The sequence below is a fragment of the Pseudochaenichthys georgianus genome, chromosome 14 (assembly GCF_902827115.2).
Source record: "Pseudochaenichthys georgianus chromosome 14, fPseGeo1.2, whole genome shotgun sequence".
Taxonomy (NCBI): Eukaryota; Metazoa; Chordata; class Actinopteri; order Perciformes; family Channichthyidae; genus Pseudochaenichthys; species Pseudochaenichthys georgianus.
In genome coordinates, this window is record NC_047516.1 from 32,226,663 (window position 1) to 32,250,803 (window position 24,141).

General features: G+C 39.0%; 1 long non-coding RNA gene across 2 annotated transcripts; it reads left to right on the forward strand.

Moving 5' to 3' along the window:
• Positions 1-11,052: 11,052 nt before the first annotated feature.
• Positions 11,053-16,612, forward strand: LOC117459034 (uncharacterized). Of its 2 annotated transcripts, XR_011644373.1 has the most exons (4): positions 11,053-11,133; positions 11,227-13,441; positions 15,841-15,947; positions 16,338-16,612. It is a non-coding gene; the product is annotated as an uncharacterized lncRNA (long non-coding RNA). The 2 variants fall into 2 exon arrangements; XR_004553478.2 differs by having other exon boundaries at positions 15,841-16,612.
• The last annotated feature ends 7,529 nt before the right edge of the window (positions 16,613-24,141 follow it).

The following is a 24,141-nucleotide window of genomic DNA, read 5'->3' on the forward strand; positions in this document are numbered from 1 at the left end:
ACGTGTAATAACTACGTTGGTCCACAACTTGAAATTGTAGGATCCCTACGTTTTTTTTCACCATTAATTTCAAATGGCTGGCGTCTATGTCACGTGAACTTCAAATTTCTCCCCGCAGAAAAAAAAAAACATGGCTGACCTTCGTTTTATTCTCAGTGGAAAATGCCTATTTTAAGGTTAATTTGGCCATTAAAATGCGTTTTGATGTCATTTGATGCGAGAAATATGAGTTGTTATTTCAGATTATGTGTGGATGTAGTATGTACATGATCTTTAGTTTGCTAGTTATTACGAAGATTACTTTTCTGGAAAAGCAGGAAAGGAAAGGAACTTTATTGTCATTGAACACAGGGAACAACAAGATTACGTGGTCAGGTGGAGGGTAAAACTGAGCCATGCCACTATGCGCACCACCACTATTGGCCTACCAGACTTTTTTTTAAAATACCTGTGACATGTGTTGGCTCATGAGATGGTCCAGGCAGGTGAGCAGCTGCACTGGTGGAGGTCTCTTCTCCAGGCAGGTCAGCAGTGGCACTGGGTTCATCTTCTGGATTTGCCCTGTCTGTCACCATTGATGGTGCATAGTCTTCTTCCGGGAAGATGTCCCTGTTGAAAGGGTATATGCCTGTTGCTCTGAAACCTGAGGTTATGTTTGTTGGTGACATTGCAGAGAGGAACGCTTGCTTCACAAGTTCCGAGACCTCATAGATCGATACGGTTCGCCCAGGATGTGATCGCATCCACCCATCCATCGCTCGGTTATAGTAGGTTTTGAGTGGTCCATAGACAGTTTTGTCTAATGGTTGCAAGCGGTGTGAGGTGGCAGGGTGAGCATAATGACCCCATTCTCTTTAGCAATTGTCACTGACTTGAGTGAGTTGTGAGACTCATGAATGAGCAGGACTGGGTGATCGGTGGAGCAGTTGGTGTGGCGTGTGTTTTCAAAGTTGTCTAAATTGTTCAAACACAGCAATCAAAAAACCTTGATCATAGAAATGTTACTTTGGAGGGCAAACAATTGTTTTTTGAACTTAAGCCATGTGTCTCCCTTCTTTGCAGGATGATTCAAATGGATGCCTCTTCAAAAAGATGTGGTCACATGACCAACTTCTTCTATGGTTTTCTAGATAACAGGGGTGGCAATACTTGCCCCTTGGCACAAATTACCCCACTCTCCCCGGGAGAGTGGGGTAATTTGTGGTGATTTGTTATATATGAATGCACCTGCCAATTACCTGAGCAAGTTAGATGCTGCGTATCACAGTGCACTGAGATTTTTGACAAATTGTAAAGCACTTACGCATCACTGTACCCTGTATACCAAGCCGGTTTTGCCATCACTTACGGAGGCTCAGTCACTGGTACTTTTTCATTTACAAAGCCATGTTGGATAAACTGCCATCTTATATCTGCTCCCTGATCTCTCGGCGAATTGAAAGTACTTATTGCCTGAGATCGCATACTGTGGTTTTATTAAATGTGCCAAGTGCTAGGACTGTCTTAGGGAAGAAAGCTTTTAGATGTCCAGCTCCTCTAACTTGGAACAGTCTGCAAAAAGAATGGAAAATTACCAAGCTAGTACCACTACATGTTTTTAAAGCTCGGTTGGATGCTACAAAATCAGATGCTGTTGGTACCTGTACATGTGGTTAAATATGTAAATTGTAATCCCTGTACATTTTGCTGTATGATGTCCTTTTGTTTATGTTTGTATGTCTTCTTGTGGAACCTACTGCTGCAGGTCTCCCTTGAAAAAGAGATCATTGATCTCAATGGGATTTTACCTGGATAAATAAAGGTTTTTGAAGGCACACCTGTGCAATAATCATGCTGTCTAATCAGCATCTTGATATGCCACACCTGTGAGGTGGGATGGATTATCTCGGCAAAGGAGAAGTGCTCACTATCACAGATTCTTTCAGATTTGTGAACAATATTTGAGAGAAATGGTTATTTTGTGTATATAGAATTTTTTTTAGATCTTTGAGTTCATCTCATGAAAAATGGGAGCAAAAACAAAAGTGTTGCGTTTATATTTTTGTTCAGTATAACTATTAGTAGAGAATAACGAGTAATGAATATACTTTATAGGGATCCTATAATATCTAATAATACAAATAATAAAATGCAATAACGTGCTTTAACCACTAGGTGTCCCTTTCTCTCAGCTGTGCACCGTTATGGTGTAAATACAGCCTATCTACCAATTGGATCAAATATAAAAGTCAGCCAAATTAGTGTTGATACGGCAAGGAGCCGTATTTTGTGAAAAGAAATCTAAGATGTTGTTTAATTGCTGATATATTTCTGATCCACGTCACGTTTTTAGTTTTGGCGGCAGTTGTTCCTGTTTGTCTAGAAGTCTTCTCAGCAGGGCTCTATAAATAGAGAACTACGGCAGATATGTAATATTTAATGCAGCCGAACCGTGTATTACAATGCCGTTATGTGATGACTTTCAAAGAGAAAAGCAAGCACACTCGGAATAAAGTATTATTATTATTTTTATTTATTTTTTTCGGATTTCACATCGCACCACGGGCATTGCGGCTAAACCATCCAATCACCGAGCTGAGGATCTTGCCTACGTCTGTTTCCGGTATTGTTTTTGACGGATGTATTTTGTTATACACGCAGTCCTTCACATTTAAATTTAAATGTACATTAAAGTATTTCGTGAGGCCTTCTAAAATGTTTTTAAATATAACTACGGTTCTAGTTGAAGAGTTTGTAAATTTACATGAAGCCAAGTTGTTGCCTGGCAACACAATCGCACAACATCACGTCCGTTAATTCCACAACCGCACACATGGATTAACATCGATTTAGTACATTAATGTAGCCTTTGTTTCTGCTAAAAGAGGTGTCGACTAGCTGGGGCAACAAGAAAATCGGCGAAATCGAGTGTGACTATTACAAAATAAATCATTATTATATTAATATTGACAATAACAACCGACCGTCGTGGTATAGCATTTGCTTGGCATTTCCGGATATTTGGGCCATGTTAACAATACCGTGTAACTGTCACGTTTGAAGGGACGAAATTGTGACATCTTCACGTCTCCCAGCATGGTAAATCGTCACATGTTCACGTCTTGCCCAAAATGCTTCGTTGGAGATTTCTCATTTTCCATTGTTTGCTTCCTGGGTTCTGTGACGTGTAGGGATGGGTATCGTTAGGATTTTATCGATACTGATACCGATACTGCTTATCGATACTGGTATTTTTCGATACTCTTATCGATACTTTTCAATAATTTGGTGCTCAAAATTATAGACATGATTACCAGATGTGAAGATTAAACAACAGTCATTTTATCGTAATTTATTTTTATTTAATGTAACTTTTTCAATGTCATACCAAGCAGGTATGAGTGTGTTTGACAGTGTGTCTCTGGAAGGGGGGCAGTAATTAGGGGCAGTTCATAAATCCATGTAAACATGACCATTATTCAGTTAAAACGAGACGCTGCGTGCGCACCTCCTAAACCGGAAGCTCCGGTCGGCTAACCATTATATTGCGTTCATTATTTATAATTGTAATGATGGATTATCAGTAATCATTTTAAAGTTACAGAGAGACATTGGATTAACTGTTTTTATGTCCTTAAACACAACTTTTGATCACAAAACAGCAAAGGTAAGACAAAACTATCATCATGGCTACGTAAAGTGAAGATGTTTTCTTGCTCTTTCCTGGCTGCTAGTTCAGTGAGTTTTGGTCGTACAGTGAAGAGACTTACACCAATGGAATCAGCTTTCATGTGATATGTTGTTTGTGCAGATAAAATGACGTAGAAAAGATCGCTTTTGCCAATTATGTGCTAAAGTAGCCGTTAGCCCCGTTAGCCCATTTTGCTAAGTGTTGATTTAGACTCTTGGTGTACTTCTGTTCCGTGTAGGTAAAATGGTTAATATCGTCTGTTAGCTGAGTTTTCCCGTTAAGTGGGTATGCATCGTTAATAGGTTGTTAAATGTTAAGAAGCCTTGAGATGCTGTTTCTAGCAAGATGTTGCGTCTGCCGGTCTGCCCCCGGGAGTCTCACAATAATAAGAGCGCTGTTAGGAGAGATGACGAGTGGCATTCACAGTGGCCAATCAGTGGTACTCAAGCCGTCACACGGGATGAGGGTTCCCAACCAACCAGAATTGTGTAAACTAAGGAAGTAGCGTAATTCATATATCGATAGCCAGTGATGTACCTGAACGCGTTCAACGAACGATCGTTCATGAACGCGTTCAACGAACGATCGTTCATGAACGCGTTCATATTTTGGGCGAACGTGAACTGAACGTACTGTATTTCCGCTAGATGAACGTAATTGAGAACGCGCTCATTCTCAGCGCTGTTTCACGGCGTTCAAAAGTGCGTTCATTCTCAGCACTGTATTATAACGGCGTTCAAAAGTGTGCCAGATTTCATATGCCTTTCAGCCGAAAACCCAGTTAAAACACACTGTAAACAGGCTTCAAAATAATGCGGAAAACCACCCAATCTGGCAACAGCAAGCTGCCTGTGACGCGTACGCGCCTGTTACCCCTGGCTGTCGCACTAAAATATAAATATACTAAATATATCAGACTCCTCACAACAAACAATGTGGAACCGCGGAACCGGCGAGCATTGAATGAATGAATGAATTAGTATGGACGAAGCCGAGAGCAGCTGCAGCAGCACTCGCTCAGAGTGAGATTCTACGGCAGGGGTGGGGAACCTCCTGCCCCGGGCCGTATACGGCCCGCGAGACAATTTGGTACGGCCCTCGAGGTAATTTATGAGTGCCTGTTTTTCCTGGCCAAGGTCAGGGTCCTTGAACACAACACGAGCCTAACGTATCATCACGTGGTATATGTCTCGACCACAGCATGCCCCCCGGACCCCCCTAGAGGAGGTTAGGTCCCCCCCCCCACTTAAATCATGTGCACACATCTTGTGTCCATATCTTTCTGTTTTGGTGGTCACGCCACACCCTGCACGTGCATGCATACGCGAGTCATGGTGAGATATCTGGATTAAGAGGTTGCTTTTTCTTTGCACAGAATGAAATGAATGGGCTGTGATTTTAGTTTTTTTAAGCAGAGGTCAATAACTTGTACGGCCCTCTGAGGATATTGTAAAAATTGAAATGGCCCTTGAGAGGAAAAAGGTTCCCCACCCCTGCTCTATGGCGTCGGCGTATGAGCATTTAAAAGAGTTTTACGTTAAAGTCAGTACTGACTCAGACGGAAAAAATCAAACGTTTGCCTGTAAACTGTGTCCGCCCGGTTTGAAAAAGCAGGTCCGTACATCGACGACGTCGACAACAAACCTTAAACGGCACATTGAGAATAAGCACACGACTAGCCTTTCACGGTATGTGCGAGTGGCGAATAAAAAAGAGAGCCAAAACAGATCCACTACCACCCAAATCCCATTAACATCGTACAGGAGACAAATAATAGCTCGCAGCAACGTATTGAAAAAATAACTATAAACTATAAATTAGTTCATTTTTGAAACCATGAACTTTAGTTCAACATTTTGAATTATGAACTATGAACTGAACTAGTTCATTTTAAAAATGTTGAACTGTGAACTGAACTAGTTCATGTAGAAAGTGAACTTTCCCAACACTGTCGATAGCAGCACCGTTTGTCCAGCGGCTTAACGGTATACCAATACCGTCCAATCAGCTACCGGTTCTCGATACCCATCCCTAGTGACGTGTGAACACCCAAATCAACAACAAATGACCGGATTGCCCAAATGGACCAATCCGCGGAGCACCTCACACACCAGGATCCTTGGCTAACTAACAGGGAGTCCCCATTGACTTGCATAGAGCTCCCTGAACGCTGGTAATAGACGAGTTGGGATGGCGGAGAAATGCTCTCCGCAGACCCGTTCTCACAGCGTTATAAACCTTTTTCTTACTCAATATCAAGCCACACTTATTGTTTTTACTTCGGCTGTGAGTGATTGTGTGTGCTCAGGATGAGTTTAGCTTGTTCTCCCTGTATCGCAGACCCGGAAGCCTGTCCGCTCCTCGTAGCAGATCGCAGCAACGAGCCTCGCAACTGCCCGACCAATCAGAGCACACTGGGCTCACAGGGAGGGGGGGGCAGGAGCTCCAACAAGCCGTTTCGGACAGAGTGAATACCTGGTGAATACACATACTATACAGAGATGCTGTATGAGAAACCAATGTGATTTTGGAAAATTGCACAATTTAAATCTATTTTAGTATACCTCAACAATGGAAATATGATCAGTAGAAATGGCCATGACGTGGACCTTTAAGATCAAACCTGCAGTTCTGCACTGAGCCACAAGATGGCAGTTCACCCTCAGTCTTCTGGGAGGATTGAGACATCAATTTGAAAGTTTATTCTCATCAGTGAACATGATGGCAGGACTTTCACAAATATAAACCTCCTGTTACTGGATAGTGAACTACGCTGGAGTTTAAAAAGTTATATTATGCGACTTTGAGGTTAATTTCCTCCAGCAAATTCTCAGAATAGAATTTCAGATTGATCATCAGATTAGAGAATGGCTGTACATGACCAAAAATGATTGCACAGTATTAAATATAGTGACATGCACTAAAATGTGAGGGAATGGATTTCTCCCTCATGAAAAAATGTGTTACATTTTTTAAATTCACTTTTATGACTCAAATAAGGACAGCGACAGAAAACTCTTTCTGTTTGCAATTCAAAACCCATGCAGCTCTCAGTTTGTCACAGTATATCACTTTAGTTTTGCAGTACACTTCATACTGCATTTCTACTTGTGGTAACTAAATTACAAATGTTTGAATGCAAGTATTCTTGGTCAATACATATAGTGCAAGGTAACTTGGCTGTAGCAAATTCAGTTAATTCTTGTTAAACAATCGGACCATCTCTTTCTCAACAACAGGGTGGTGGTGTTTTTTCTTCTCCCACTTCCCCTATATGTGTGGTATTATGGCCGGAGAAGGGTGTTGAAATGGTTCACACTTTGAACTGCCACTCAGAGATAAGCTGCCATGAGTCTCACTGTCTGAACACAGAATGACTCAGGACTTCTGTATCTGTCCTCTCTTCTTCTTCAGTTTGTCAGCACTCTGAATTTATCCCTCGACCTTCAAGACCTTTCATTTATATTATTCTTAAAATGCCAAATAGTGTTCTAGACCTCACAGGTTTTGTCTAATGAATTCTCAAACATGTCACTTATCACTATATCAGATTTACTACATAATTATTATGTCCATTATAATCTAAGATTTCTATCTTGTATTTTGTCTTATTTTAAATGGTGGTTATCATCAATACCAGTATATTGCTACACCCCTCACTTGTTGCTCACAAAATGGCATGAAAAATGCAAACTGTGCGCAGTCTAAGCAGGTAATACTATTTGTAAAAGGCAATCTCCCTAAATTCAGTTTGAAAGGCTCAGGCCTCAATATTTAAATGAATAAATATGACCATAAGACTATCTGTGCAACTTTAACTTGTTGCACAGTATGTGAACTTTAAAATATCAAGACAAAGGTGTGCCACATAATAACCGCAAGTTATTTCACAAAATATCTGATCACCCACATGCAAGACTGATTATCCTATTTTAAAATAGCACAATAGTGCCACTCCACTGGTTCTCAACCTTGGAGCCAGGAGCCAAGACCCCAAATTGGGGTTGCTAATGCTACGCATGGGTTGTGGGGGCTTCTTTTTTTTAATAAAAGGTATTGGACAACTTTAAAGAAAATGCACACAGTAAGCCCATATCTCAGGATCTTATTTATTTCGGTGAAAACATTTTTAAAAAACATTTAGAAGATTTAGGATCAGTGCACAGTGAAGAGCTGCAACACACGATGCTGTGCTGCAACACACAGCTCAACATGATGCAACATCCACAGGAGTTCATCCTGAGAGATCGCTTCACACAACGACCTGCAGAACTGCATTCACTATTCAGGTCAATCGTATAGTTCTAGTATCGTTTTTTTTATAAAATATGTCACTTACTAAAGAGTAGTAGTAGGCTTACTCAATTTTAGAGAAAGGTTGGGAATTATTAGTGTGCTACTTACTACAGTAACTATTGTATATTATACTGTACCATACAACATCATACTGTTACGGCTGGACGGCGAGGTATTCATAGGACCCAAATGCAGCAACCCGTTGGTTGAATCAAACTCCTTTATTTATGGGAAAGGCCAGGCAAACAAAGTAAAGCAAGGCAAACCACAAACTCGTACGAACCACAATCCATCCAACAGCGTCAAGAATCTCACAAAGACCTACAGAAAAATCAGAACCTAAATGCACACAGGACTAATCAAACAAACAAGACACAGGTGAGGAGGGAGGAGAACACACAGGGGCACCAGGGCTGAAGTCGAATAGTCCATTTAGCTTAGGAACCTTCCTAACCGAGTGAAATGACCCGGAAGTCCCTCAGTGGCAGCCATGATAAGTGCCGTTCGAATTCTCTAGAATGATGAGAATGATAGGAAAGGAGGTTTCAAACTTCCTTTATAACCTCCTTTAGCTTAGGAACCACTGGACCTCCCTAACCGACAGGAGAAGCGAAAATGCTGCCCCACAATGCCTTGCAGCCGCAGCATTTGCCGTCACTCAACAGTCGGCCGTTCACGGAAACAACCGATTATGACCGAGAAATGATATCATGAGAGTTACGGTGCTTATTAAGCTTTTTAAAACATAGGTGGTAAGTTGCCAAAGTGCTTTGTTTTGAACGTTCATCAGTATTATACTCAAAAAGAGAAATATGAACGTTAGTTTTCACTGAAATTATCAAATAAAGTCAACATTTTAGTCTTTACTGAGCTGTGTGGGGTTTGTTCAACTTTTAAAAGATGTTTGAATGGTGATATACACAGTGATAGATGGTAAGGACTAACGTTTATAATAAATACATCTGTATTGATTTTAAGACCTTTAGTTCATACAATCATACGTATTGGGATCATTGGTATTAATGTGGACCGGAGGGAGAGGGTGACGAGCATAAGTTTCACTTTCCTTTTTTATTTCAATTCCAACTTTGGTCATGAAGAATATGTTTCTCTGTTCTCCACGTTCATAAAGCAAAGCAGCAGCATCAGAGCACGGTGCAGAGTCTCTAGATGAGTTCACAGTAGTCCCTCGTTCTTATTAAACATCCATGTTGTAGTCCGCTGTATAGAAAACTGTGGTTTCCATAGTTTCCCCACAGCAGCAGACGCACACAATGACGTCCGCTGGCGCATCATAAACACGTTGGATAGTGAAAGTGCATTCGGATTCTCTAAAGTACCGCAGTCTCTTCTCCTAAGTCCTTTTTAATTCTCCTATCCACTATCCCTTAACCCCGTGACGTTTCACTCAGAGGTCAAGGAATAGACGATAGGGTTAGAATTTAGGAGCTGATTTTTAAACTATCCGACTGCAGCCGAGGGGTGAACACTTTTCAAACTAAAACAGGAAAACAAAGACAGATCTAGACAGGACAAAATAAAACATAGACAGATCGTGACACATACTATATTATGCTATTCTACACTTTACTATATAATTAACTATACTGTAAACTAGAATATACAATACACAACAATACTATACTATAACATACACTTCTACACTGTACTGTACTATACTATACTCTTCTATACCCTTGTATTCTATACTATACTATTCTGCACTGTACTGTACTATACTATTCTATAGTAAACTATTATATAATATACTATACGTTTTTATATGATACTATACTATACTACACAGAATATAATATACTATAGGTTGTTAACTCAAATATACAATACACAACAATACTTTACTATACTATACTATTCTATAATATACTGTACTGTACTGTACTTTGCTGTTCTGTAAAATACTGAAGGCAAGGCAAGTTTATTTTTACGCACATTTCAACTTTGAAACCTTCAAAAACATCCACTATAGACAGGTCTCTCTTGAAAATGAGACCTTGTGTCTCAATGAGATTTTACACCTGTATAAATAAAAAAATAAAAAAATAGAGGCAATACAATCTAAATGAAACAGAAACAGCTTTAAAATACAAGGATACAAGTAACAGTGCTGTGTAAACTGTACAAACAGCTAGCATACAGTATATCCAGTATACAGTATGTTCAGTATACAGTATGTTCAGTATACAGTATATCCAGTCCCTCTGTATTAGAGAAGCTAACCTACAGCAGGGTGGTGTCTGCAGAGGGAAGTCCAGAGAGTAATGGTGGTGCGTTGGTCCTGAGCAACAAGGGGAAGTTGCAGTGTGCAGCACATTCTGGCTGTTGCAAAAAGTACAACGGTGAGGCAAGAAAAAGTGACTTTGATAGAGTTTTACTTGGAAAAACAAGAGTCCAGACATCATAAAATAATTGCATGGACTGAGTCCTGGTTGGGCTTAATACGTAGGCTATTAGGAAATGATGTTGTGTCCATGTGGAACTAGTTTTCATCGCCCTGATGCGTGTAGCTTTGCTGCACAGGGGGGCAAACGGACAGATGGACCACCAATCAGCAGGACGAAACATGGCCTAACATTTGAAAAAGTATGGCTAACATTGCCGTTAATGGAGGTACAATACCAAGAATAGACCAGTTCATTTGATCACATTTTGAACACAAATCTTAAGATGAATATTTCAAGGGCTTTATTGTCAAAGCTACAGTGTAGTTTTGGCAATGAAAGTCATTGGTTTAAGAGTAAGACACAACAAGAAGTACAAGAAGTGCAAGAAGAAATAGAAACAAAAATAGTGCAAGAGAATGGTAACACACATCGGATCTGAAATGTTCATTCTCCTGTGACTCTATACAGTTCCTTCAGCACATTCTGTACACACATAGTGAAAACACATCAAATGCCACAAAAGACGAATGTGTCTCAGCAAACCATTATCTCCAAAACTGTGAGCCACAAACGGCATTTCACAATCATGACATGTTGACACTTCATTTCAACATATTTCCTGAGCTCTAGCTTCGCAGTTATCTTCCTTGTTCTGACTTCCTCTTTGCTCAATGGTCAAACGAGGTGTTTGTGCACAGTGTCATCAGTACGAGCTCCTGAGGGAGGAAGAAGCACACGGACTCTTCTGCTTCAAACACTCAGGTAACACATCTGAATCTTCTCTCTAAAAGACATTAGAGCTTTGTGTCAAATATAAACATGCTTTCTTACTTCTTTAATGTTTGTTTGCTGCAGGTTGTTTACTCCACAGAGCCAGTCTTCCCCGGATCAGGCCCCCCACTTAGTGTATTTGACAAGCTGAGTTTGACACTCTTGTTTCGCTGAGTGTCAGTTTGTCAAATACCCCAAGTGAGGTGTCACTTTTCTCCAAATGTGACCAGTCCTTGGACCCTCCACAGCGGGGGCTACCACACCAAGGACACTGAAAACACCACGGAACCCTTTTCTTGTGAAATTTGAGGATCTGGAAAAGGAACGAGGTAATGGGTTCTGACAGTGGGGACACGCAGAGTCACCGTATCATCTGTTTAACTATTAGTTATTTCGTAAATAATGCAAATGACTCATTGTTTTTAATTGTATCTCTTGAGAATCCTAAAAGGTTCAGTTAATGAAGCAATGGAAGCTTCATACAGATGTTTGAGTAAATTAAAACCTTTAAACCCAATTTTGTTTTTTCAGCCATTTTATTTCCAGGCTTTAAGCACAGTCGCTAGAAGTCTCAGTTGAACACGGCACGTATTGTTATTCTCAGGACATGTAGGCTGCTTTTTAATGCCATCATTTGTATGTTTCTTATGCATTCTCAGATTATTTTCATTTTAAATTGCTCTGAAACAATGTTCATCTTGAGAGGTTAACAATGTTGCTAAAAACGAATGAAAACATTCTGGGTTTGATAGTGAGTGATGCAAACATGGAACTAAATGTCTTGTGTTAGGAGGAATCCATGTACTAGAGGAATGACCAGCCTTAAAAATATGATTGCACATCAGTAAAGACTTTCAGGCTTTTTCTCTTACGAATCGTTGAATGAGGATACTTTGATATTTCAGGTATTTGGTTTTGCTAAATGTTTTGGTTCAGCCTTGATGGAAGTGTTCTTTCCCTGCCAACATGTGAGAGCAACTGTCTTTTCAATTTCACGGGGAGCATGCATAAGGGAAGAGAACAGCCAAATGAAATCTACAGTGACTCGTGTTTCTGCTGAAACATACTCATCGGTAACTCAAAAAAGCCAGGTTTAAGTATGTTGTTCCTTCAGCAAATAAACTGTTTATTTTGAAACGCTGTTAAAATAAATACAATTGTATTTGATGGCAAACAGGTTTTTCTCTGGAAAACGAGAGACTCATCTCAATTACACTGCCCAATTAAATAAGGATTTAATACAATAATAAAACAATAATTCAAGGCGATGTGAATTGGTGATTGTAATGCAACACTTATATGTGTGTGTGTGTGTGTGTGTGTGTGTGTGTGTGTGTGTATGTGTATGTGTGTGCGTGCGTGTGTGTGTGTGTGTGTGTGTGTGTGTGTGTGCGCGTGTGCCAGACGGGTGGAAGTGGGAGACTGCATGTTGTATATTAGTCTAATATATGTATATACAGATATATTATTGATCTTAATTGCACTTTGACAACCTCTGTTCCAATATTTGGTATATTGATGTTTACCTTGAATCTAATGTGTATGTATGATCAGCCACAATGCCTCCTCACTAATAAAGATGAATGAGGTGCTATTTTTAGGCCAATCTGTGATCTCTCAAGGGTTATAAGTTAACGTGTCCTAAAGCGTGCAGACAGAAGCTTATCGTCCAATCTTACAATCTTCCGCTTTGCATTTCCTGTTCCTGTGAGGCAGTGTTGTAGCCATGGACTGTCTATAGCTCCCAATGAAGCTTGATAGTCATAAATGCTTTTAAAGGCATAACATCCCATGACACATACCACTAATATCGATCACTGTGTTCATGCCAACTATTCATTTTGCTTAGATAGGCTGCTACTAGTGGTGCAAGTCATGTGCACGATGTCATGGTTGCAGAAATAAAAGCATTCTTCCTCTGCTCTGCCAGGTTTGTGCTGTTATATTTTATTTCCCAGATGGTTGTGTGTAGCAGGTACAGGGTTAGTCGTTAATCAAGTTGAAGTTTGGTGCAATACATCTCCCTACATCTGCAACTTCTGACAGAACGGCACGTACCGTCAGTGCAAATAAAGGACAAACGTCCACAAATAAATAATTGCAACTGTTGTGAATTCCCCTGTGCTGCTTCAAACACCGCCCCTGGACTGATACACATGACCTGCCTGTTGCACAAGGCTCCTGGTTGGACAGTGACAGCAGGTGGGATCAGGTCAGAGGATCAGATAGAGACTGACCGAGCAGACAGACTGACAGCAAAGTGTCTCCAGTCCTGCTCCCCTCATGTGTCTCTGACAATGTGAGTTTCCTTTTGGTCTTTATTGTTTAATTTATGCTACAACCTTTTATTTGAATGTATTTCACTTCATCTATGACTTGATTGATTTGCTGTATTATTTGTATTATATGTTGACATAGATGTATGCCTTTGTTTCTTTGCCACACTGCAGAACTCTTTTATTTGAGGCTCTTAAAACCAGGACAATATTAGTTTAAATCATTTCATTAAACACCAATGTCTTTAATGCATTATGAACATACTTAGAATGCATTCATATAATATTCTTATTGCACTTTATAATTATATTAATAAGCGCTGAAAAATATAATGCTTTATCACTTTGCATTTTATTTATAAAAATGATACCAATCATATAACACGAAGGATTATAATGACCTATAAGTATCATCATAATTGCTGGTGCGTCTTTATTACTTATAATTAGAAAATATGTTACTTTCAGCTATTTTTAAAGTAAATTAAAATATGTTTTCACTTTAGTTAAAGAAAACAATGACCACTTAGAGTAAATTATATGAGTGCATTATTACAGTGATAAGGAATTTAAAAAAATGTTTTCGTTGATTTATTAATTATTCTTTTAATGCTTGTGAATTTGTAAGCATGCTATGATCATACAGTGCTCTATTATGTTTTAATGTATGTTGTATCCTTTTCTTACATGGGGTCATAGAAAGTGTTACTGAAACAACATATAGTACATTTCCATATAGCATAAGAATTAGACTTTTTAGTATTTACAGTATAAGCTGCACAGCTTTCTCCCAAGACTCCTAGTGACCTTTAGTGGCTGCCAGGTGGAGATTTTCAAAGATGGTGGTCGGGGGGAAGAGGGTCATCAGTCATCGCCATTGATCGTGAGGGCGTGCGTTTAGTCATGGATTAAAGCAGTGGTTCTCAAACTTTTTCTGTCATTCCCCACTTTGAACAGGTGGGCCTTTTCAAGCCCCACCTGTTCCTCATCGCTCCAATAAAATGGTAGGCCAAGCTTAAAATGGTCAAATGTATCGTTCTATAACGGGGTCGCCAACTTTTTTTAGGATGAGGGTTACTTTCAAAAAATAAAACAAGTTGTGAGCTACTTTTACTCCTCTTTTTTGTTTTTTTGCAGTGTATATATTTAGCACATTTTAACATTATTATATGCTACCTTTAACCTTTGAGTGCTGTTTGGGTCTGTGGGACCCGTTTTCAGTGTTTACTAATATAAAATGTATGCAATTTAATTATTTTAACCTGCTTTATTTGGTGGTGGACGTCATGTCCTCGAGGGTCCGGGGGCATGCACCCCCAGGAAGATTTTTTTTAAATGTTGAAGTTGAATGCATCAATCTGGTGCACTTTGAGCTAGGGCTGCTCAATTAAATTGTATTTTAATCGCAATTACGATTTTGGCTTGCAACTATTATGAAAACAACATAATCGAAATAAAACGATTTTATTTATTTTTTAAATAGGTTTTTCAGTTGAATTATACTTAAAGTTCAGGGTAATCAACTGTTAAAAACATACTTTTCAAAATATTTTCTTCAATAAATTGATGTTTTTCAAAGTAAATGGTTAATCGTTTTTAATAATCGTGATATCAATTATTGACCCAAATAATCGAGATTATGATTTTTGCCATAATCGAGCAGCCCTACTTTGAGCCCAACATGAATTTATGGATACAGCTCTCAACACTCAGATGAAAGGGAGCTGTATACTTTTCAATAATCTAAACATCTTTAGAATATGATCACAACAAATCATTTAAACTTGTTTATTCTTATCTTATGTTACCTAGTTAGCATTATTTCTTTTTATTTATGCATATTTGACTAATCACTCCCCTTTTAAACTTTTTACTGTCCTATAGTACACATTGGAATGATTTCTTACTTTATTTTGTACAACTTTATTAAATAGATAAAGGTGTGCTCTCTCTCTTGCTCTCTCGCTCTCTCGCTCCACATTGCTTTTCTTCCCGACTGCAACGCTGTTGTGTGTGTCTGTGAGAGCGTTTCACACGTGTGTATGAGAGATTTATACCAGTGGCGAGCCTGTCTCTGAGGGCCTAAGATATTCTACAAAATAATATTTAAAAACAAATTATATTTTTCTTTATATATTTCTTTTAAATATGTTTTTAGTAATATTTGTCAATAGTTTTACCAAAAATAACTTGATTAAATTGTATTTAAAATAACATTTCCAAAGAAATAGATCCTTTGAATCTGCCTATTCAGTTTCTGTTTGAATGTGAAGGGTTAAATGAAAGAAGCTCCTCTCTGCGAGTCTGTGAAGACAGGAGCTGATTGGACGTCCAGCTATGAATTCACAGAGGGCCAGCTCAGAGCTATTTAATAGAAGAGTTACGACATCTCCGTTCACTCCAATGGACCACTTTTTTACAGCAATGGCGGATCGTGGAGCCTCTCAATCGTTCCCCGGAAGTTAGCGCCAAGGCTGGCAGAGCTGTGGAGTTGCAGCATAATAGACCGTTCGTGACGGACTTTTAAAGGTAAGAAGAAGTTTAAAGATTTATATTGCGGATATTATCAGTACATCTGATTCAAATGAACATGTGTATTAAAGGATGTCAGTGGATTATCCCTAAATTAGTAGATTTAGGGAACGTTTACAGATAACAGATTAAGCAAGTTAGCAACACACAAGTTAGCAACACACGTTGAACAGCCTTGTAATGGTAAATTCCGTTCTCTTAATGTCATTTCGTCCAACATGTTGAATTAGAGAAGAGGGGCTTCTAAACGGGATTGGATGCGGGGGTGGAGGGAGTTAAATATTAGATAAATATAACTTTGGTGCGTGTAAGAGTGAGTGTTTTTAGCAGAGCCATATTGTGTCCTTGTGATTCTGTTGATTATTACCTGTCTGTATAATGTTGCAGCTCAGCTGATTTTGGATTGATGGCAAAGGGAGAGGGACTTAAGTGAGAGTGAAAACACAAGGTACGTTTAATACTACTGTTTTATATAAGTAAACACCTTATCTCCCCAAGGCATTTCCCATCCAATAGGTGTGCTGTGTGTGTATAACCCTTTCTCCTGTCTTACTCCCTCTTTCAGCACAAGAACCAGAGGGGGATTCAATGGAGCCTGAATACCTGCACTGAGACCCTCACCCTGCACCCTGAGTCTCAACTCTGTGTTTTTCAAGCCTTTCCCTATTTGTTTGTATTAAAGAAAACATTAAGCTTTCCCAATGGTGTGGTTTTCGTTTTATGAAAAAGTGCAAATGCAGTGTTTGTATATAATTACATCACATATTGTGTTGCTGTTGGTCGTGAAATTGCTCCTGCTGACTTGAGCCAGCCATTTTTTCCTCCGCTCTGTGTCAGTGGGGAAGCCGTACATTCGTACTCCTTTCTCTGAGCGATTTGAGCATCCCCAGGCAGCACAGCAAACCATGGTGGCTACTCGGAGGCAGCACAGCAAACCAGGACAACACGGAGGAAAAGGCACCGACAAACTGCATGATATGCTATTCAATGTTTATTGAATTCCATGTATTTGCAATGGATGTTCCTAAAACAACACATTTAACATCATCATTATCATCATATGCTGCTAGTCCTGCTGCTGCTGCTAGTCCTTTGATAGTCACCTGTCGGTCTCCTGTCCTTTCTGAAAGCCATAAAGATGACATTAGTCATTTAGATAACTTGTGTCCTCAATTACCAGGGGATTACTGAAACTACCATGAATTTAAGAAAATGGTAGAAATGAATCTAATCTGAATTTTAAAGCATTACTTTAGATCCCCTCCCTCTAAATGTATCAATACACATTAGAAAGTGATGCTCCTGACTACCATACAAGTTTAAGAAGATAATATTGGTTTGAAAGAATTCAAAGCTATAAATAAACAGCAACAGGCTCTTTAACCAAGGCACTGTTAGTAACTTGTAAACTAGTTGTTCACACTAATCCTAATATTATCACTTAATATTAGCAAATTCGATTTTATTTTTTAAAACATATTGATGTAAATACATACATATATCGATTTGTTGTATAAATATTGCAAATCAAAACCTTTATTCACTAATAATTAACAAAAATCGTAGTTCTATCTCCTGTTATCAATGCATTCACATTGCCCGCCATGAACTTCCGGGGAACGATCCTCGTCTACATGAACCACGTGACGATAACCGTTTTTGGACTTCCGGTGTCGTAACTCTTCTATCTATATGGCGCTGGGCCAGCTATAGTAACTGAACGAGAGTAATGTCAAATGACAGTACAATTGACCAATCATATCTTCCCTCTAAATGGGTGGTCTTTATTATCGCGGACTTTATGACAAGTTCCGCCCGCTGTGAAACGTTTCTTGTTTCCATAGCAACAACAACTGTCAATAGCGTAAACTTGCCTTCAAAATAAAAGCATGCAAAATTACACTTAAGACATACAACTGCAACGAAAGTAACAAACACAATGCAATATCCTTTTCAATTTCAAAGAACACAAATTGGGTTATCTACAGCTGTTGTTTTGTGTGGTAGAGGGTCGCTTTTCATTGATACGTTTTGCACCCCGGGCGGGTCGTTGTTTTGATAATCCACCAGTGTATAAATAATAAATAAATGTGAAAAAAAAATGTAAAACATTTTTTTGACCCACCTATCACATCTCTGCGCCCCACCAGTGGGGCGCGCCCCACACTTTGAGAAACGCTGGATTAAAGTGTGGGGAGTTTTCAGCCTCTGATCTTTGAGGTTTTATTCAATAATTATTTCCATTTCCTTTGCCGTGAGCTTAATTTTTATCCCATACCAGACCGTTATCAATGGTGACAAGATGCCCTGAATAAATTCAACCAGTCACTGTCTGCTTTGTGACTCACATTGTTTAATTTAATACAGTGTATCTCCTCTATTCACTCCATGCTTATTTTCAGATATATTTATTGATCTAATTCAGGAATGTGGCCAATTTGGCCCACAGCTGGGTGCAGGAAACCATAGTCATTTGTTTTAAACTGCTACTTGTTATAGCTTCTTCTTCTTCCTGTCTTCTTCCTGTCTTGCTGTAACTCTACCAGTAAGTGGTGGTAGAGCTCCATTCTTTCATGTGATCCTACCATGAGGCCAGTTTCACATTTCAGACTCTGATATTGAACACCTTACACAAATCTATACTAACATATTGAGTTTTTGGAGACATTTATTTTTCAAGATAAATTCACAGGCTCAAGGAGACCCTTCTTTTGTACACACTCTCTATTACACAATTCATCTCTTATAGCAACAAAGTCAACTGTTAGTGTGGGAGCAATGTACATGTTTTTGTTAAATGATTCATTTACTATGATTTAATACAACATATTTTGGATAAATATGAAAGAGGGGAAATATATGTAGAACATTTCTAAACTATCATCTTTTTTTCTTGCTGTTGTTATAATGTATAATGTCTGAATGATTGGTAAAAGTGACACATAGGACACATTTAGTTGAGATACTGCAAGAAATATTCTAAAATGTAGGTAATTGCTTTGTGTTAGCATGTGGTATCCAGTGTCCAATAAGAAATGATGCAATGCATTTGACTGTTTATCACATTTTCAGACAGTGCTTTTTTTCACTGCCTCATAAGGACTCCAGGTTTCAACATGGGGTACAAGCATTTGGAAAAAGATCACATAACACAGAATTAACTTTGGAATAATTAACAAGGAATTTGTAATACACTGCTCTGTTTTTTACTTAATTTTTCTACCGTGTTAAATTAATGTACAACCATAACCACAAACATATAAAATAAATCTATGCATCGCAATATGAAGACATAAACTGTGTCTAACTATTTGCAACTTGCATGTCATTTACGTTTTTACACATACATTTGCTTTGGCAGCAGGATCATTTGCTATGCTCCTTTTAGTGTTCTCTTCTTGCTCTATTGTCTTCTCTACAGTCTTCTGTTTCCACAATACTTTCCAATAACCATCACAATGGACAGTCATTTAGTCTACGTAACACGCTACAAAAGACTGAAAGAGCACGCTCCAAAATAGATCCCTATCTGAAAAAACATTGTCTGTTGTTCTGCCGAGGTAAAGTTTGCCACAGTTTTCTGAGATGTCAGAGACAGTTGTTGGGAGTGAATCCTAGAGATGGCCTTGGTAACAGGAGATTTACATGTGTTGAAGTGGCCTTCAGCCCCATGCAAAGTCAACACCCTGAGTGACTGCAGGGTAGCCCTGTGCTCTGTTCTGCTGCTGCCTCCCTGACCTAACAAACACACAAGAGGTTTATTAATAATAAGGCATTGTGTGGCACTTTATGCTTACACTCTCAGTCTCACTAGATCACATCACAATGTGTCTGTCAGAAAGTGTGAAAGGGGTTACTACCATATCATCAAATAAATAAAGTAATTCCGACTATGGTAGCTCTTCTCAATTATATTTAATGTAAGGATGTGATCAAAGTCAACTTTATTGTCAATCTTTCAGTTTGTGTGTACAGACAGAGAGATCGAAATACTGTTTCCCACAATTCCAGAGGAATACAAAATAAAATTCAATGAAAGTGGTGATCAGAAATTTCATAATGTTCAAATGTCTACTGTGAAGGATATCATAAAGCCTTAATGCAATCGAATGTAAAACTAAACAGTTATGATTGATGAAAGTAGTACATCGGTCAGACAGTTTTTACGCTGCTATGGACAGTCTTGCACTAATGTACATTTTTCACAGATTTTGAAATGATTGTTATTTTGTATGTAGTCAACTTTGTAACACCCATGGTGTTCCCGGTCAAAAATTACCGCCATAAAGAAAAGGAATTAGTAACCATCCGGATCAGATAAAACACACACACAAACACCCCCCCCCCACACACACACACACACACACACACATACTCCAGATGTGTTCCCCCCCTTATGTGCCCAATGCCCCCATGTGAATCACACTTGGCACACACACAACCCCCCCCCCACTCACTCACACACACACACACACACACACACACACACACACACACACACACACACACACACACACACACACACACACACACACACACACACACACACACACACACCACACACACACACACACACACACACACACACACACACACACACACACACACACACACACACACACACACACACACACACACACACACACACACACACACACACACACAGAACAATTTGACACATTTCCCGCTCTTATGTGCCCATCCCTGTGGGTATTGTCCACAGTAGATGACCATTACATGTATGATCTGTATGTATAATGTGAATTTGTAAAGCACAATCCGCCAAAAACACAAAATAACATAAAGAGATGCTTCTGACTCCTGTAACTTTAAATAGCCACATTGACATTTGTATCATATTAACTGCTGGCTCAGGAAACTCTGATGTTCTGGTGCTTTAAGACTGGTCTCTTTAACACTGTGGAGTCCTTTTGACTGTTGTTCCCATTATGTAAAAATCTGTACAATTTGCCTATAAAAACAAATAGTTCATAATTTATTCAGCCTTTGCTGAGCTGATTAGATTATATCAAAACGGATGGATTTAATCAATCTTGATTAGAATAAGACTGTGGTTGTAGTTATTGGACCACCTGACATGTTTTTATTGCTGGCATTTATCTTTTCTTAATTATCCTGGCGGGTTTATTGACTGCTCCTTCAAATTGGATATGCATATCAGTTCAGTTTTCAAAATCAGATTTTTTTCCGTTAAGGATTGAGCCAAGTTAAAATTTGTTACAAAATATCATTTCATTAAATCATAGTTGTGCTTTGTGAAACATGAAGAGGTTTTATAAATGTAATGGAGCTGAGCTAACCAATAATTAATAAGAGGCAAGGCAAGGCAAGGGTGCAGTCTAAGATATGAATAGTTCAATTAAAAGCAGCGACAAAAAGAAGAGTCTTCAGCCTGGATTTAAAAGTAGTCAGAGTTGCAGCGGACCTGCAGGTTTCTGGGAGTTTGTTCCAGATATTTGGAGCATAATAACTGAACGCTGCTTTACCATGTTTAGTTCTGACTCTGGGGACAGAAAGCTGACCAGTCCCTGAAGACCTGAGAGATCTGGATGGTTCATAATTTAGCAGGAGGTCAGAAATGTAATTTGGGCCTAAACCATTCAGTGCTTTATAAACCAGCAGCAGTATTTTGAAATCTATTCTTTGACACACAGGAAGCCAGTGTAAAGACTTCAGAACAGGAGTGATGTGATCCACTTTCTTAGTGTTAGTGAGGACTCGAGCAGCGGCGTTCTGAATCAGCTGCAGCTTCCTAATATATTTTTTAGTGAGACCTGTGAAGACACCATTGCAGTAGTCGAGTCTACTGAATAGAAACGCATGGACAAGTTTTTCCAAATCCTGCTGTGACATTAGTCTCCTAGATATGTTCTTTAGGTGATAGTAGGCTGATTTAGTAACTGTTTTAATGTGACTGTTGAAACTCAGGTCAGAGTCCATGACTACACCTAGATTTCTGGCTTTATCTGTTGGTTTGAACATTGCAGACAGAAGCTCAGCGCTCACTTTTATACGTTCTGACTTTGCTCCAAAAACCATTACCTCAGTTTTATCTTTGTTTAATTGGAGAAAGTTCTGACACATCCAGTCATTGATTTGTTCAATGCACTTACTCAGTGTTTGAATTGGAGCATAGTATCCTGGTGAAATTGTTACGTAGATTTGTGTGTCATCTGCATAGCTATGGTAACTTATTTTGTTGTTTTTCATTATCTGAGCCAGTGGTAGCATGTAGACGTTAAAGAGAAGAGGCCCCAAGATGGAGCCTTGAGGAACCCCACATGTCATATTTGTCAACTCAGATGTGTATGTACCTATAGAAACAAAGTTGTTTCTGTCCTTTAGGTAGGATTCAAACCAATTTAGAACTGTTTCCGAAAGTCCCACCCAGTTTTCCAGTCGGTCTAGTAATATGCTGTGGTCAACAGTGTCAAACGCAGCACTGAGATCTAATAATACTAACACTGAAGTTCTGCCACTGTCTGTGTTTAAGTGGATGTCATTAAAGACCTTTACAAGAGCAGTCTCAGTGCTGTGGTTTGGACGAAAGCCTGACTGGAACACATCGAAACAGTTATTTAAATGCAAGAAATTACTCAACTGTTGAAAAACCACTTTTTCAATGATCTTACCTAGAAATGGCAGGTTTGATATGGGCCTGTAATTGTTCATTACTGAAGCATCTAGATTATTCTTTTTTAAGAGCGGTTTAATGACTGCAGTTTTCAGGGCCTGTGGAAAAATACCTGAGTGAAGAGATTTGTTTACTATATGAAGTAGATCTGAGGCCATGCAAGGCAAAACATCTTTGAAACATCCTGTTGGAATAATATCAAGGCAGCAGGAGGAGGATTTCAGAAGTTGTATAATGTCCTCTAGGTTTTTATCATTAATCTGATGGAATTGTGTCATGGTGCTTGAATTGTTATTAGGTGGACACAGAGACAACGCATTTGCTGTTCCTGATGCAGAGGCACTGACTGCTTGTCTGATTTTCTGAATTTTGTCAGTGAAAAAGGAGGCAAAATCATTGCACGCCCTGGTGGATAGAAATTCAGAGGCTACTGACACTGGGGGGTTAGTTAGTCTGTCGACGGTAGCAAACAAGGCACGTGGATTGTTTTTGTTTTTGGTAATGATGTCAGAGAAGAACGATTGTCGTGCGTTTTTCAATTCCAAATTATAAAGGCCAAGTCTCTCTTTATAGATTTCAAAGTGAACCTGGAGATTTGTTTTTCGCCACCTGCGTTCAGCTTTTCGACATTCTCTTTTTTCTGTTTTCACGGTCATGGCCTTTCTCCATGGAGATATTTTCTTGCCAGACACTTCCTTTACCTTAGTTGGAGCAATGGCATCTATAACATTTTTAATTTTTGAATTAAAATGATCTACTATCTCATTTACTGAGATGTTAGCAGGGTAAACATTTCCCTAGCATTTTCAGTTAAATATCGCTTTGTGGTTATCTCTTTTTGAACATTTTTGTGAACAGAAATAGAGCTCTCAAAGAAAACACAGGAATGGTCAGAGAGTGCAACATCAGTCACCACAACCTTAGAGATATTCAGACCCTTTGAGATAATTAAGTCCAGAGTGTGCCCCTTATTGTGTGTGGGCTCCGTCACATGCTGAGTCAGTCCATAGCTATCAAGAACACAAAACAGTTCTTTAGCCCCTCTGTCCTGGGGGTTGTCAACATGGATGTTAAAATCACCAACAATGACTAGACGGTCAAAGTCAATACACACTATAGACAGCAGTTCAGTAAAGTCATCAAAAAAGCTTGCACAGTATTTGGGTGGTCTATAGATATTTAGGAACAGAGCTCGAGAGGAGCATTTCAGCTGAAGGGCCACATATTCAAAAGAAGTTTCCATACGATGTCTTCCTGCATTGAAGGGAATCATTGAACAGAATAGCAACTCCACCCCCTTTCTTATGCATTCTTTCCTGACTCATAAAACTAAAGTTGGGAGGGGTTGATTCGATAAGAACAGCTGCACTGTTATTTTGTTCAATCCAAGTTTCTGTTAAAAACATAAAATCGAGATTGTGCTCAGTGATAAAATCATTGATTAAAAATGTTTTTCCTGCCAAAGACCTGACATTTAATAAAGCTAGTTTAAGTTTGTTAAACACACTATCAGTCATGTTTTTTGTAACAAGCTGT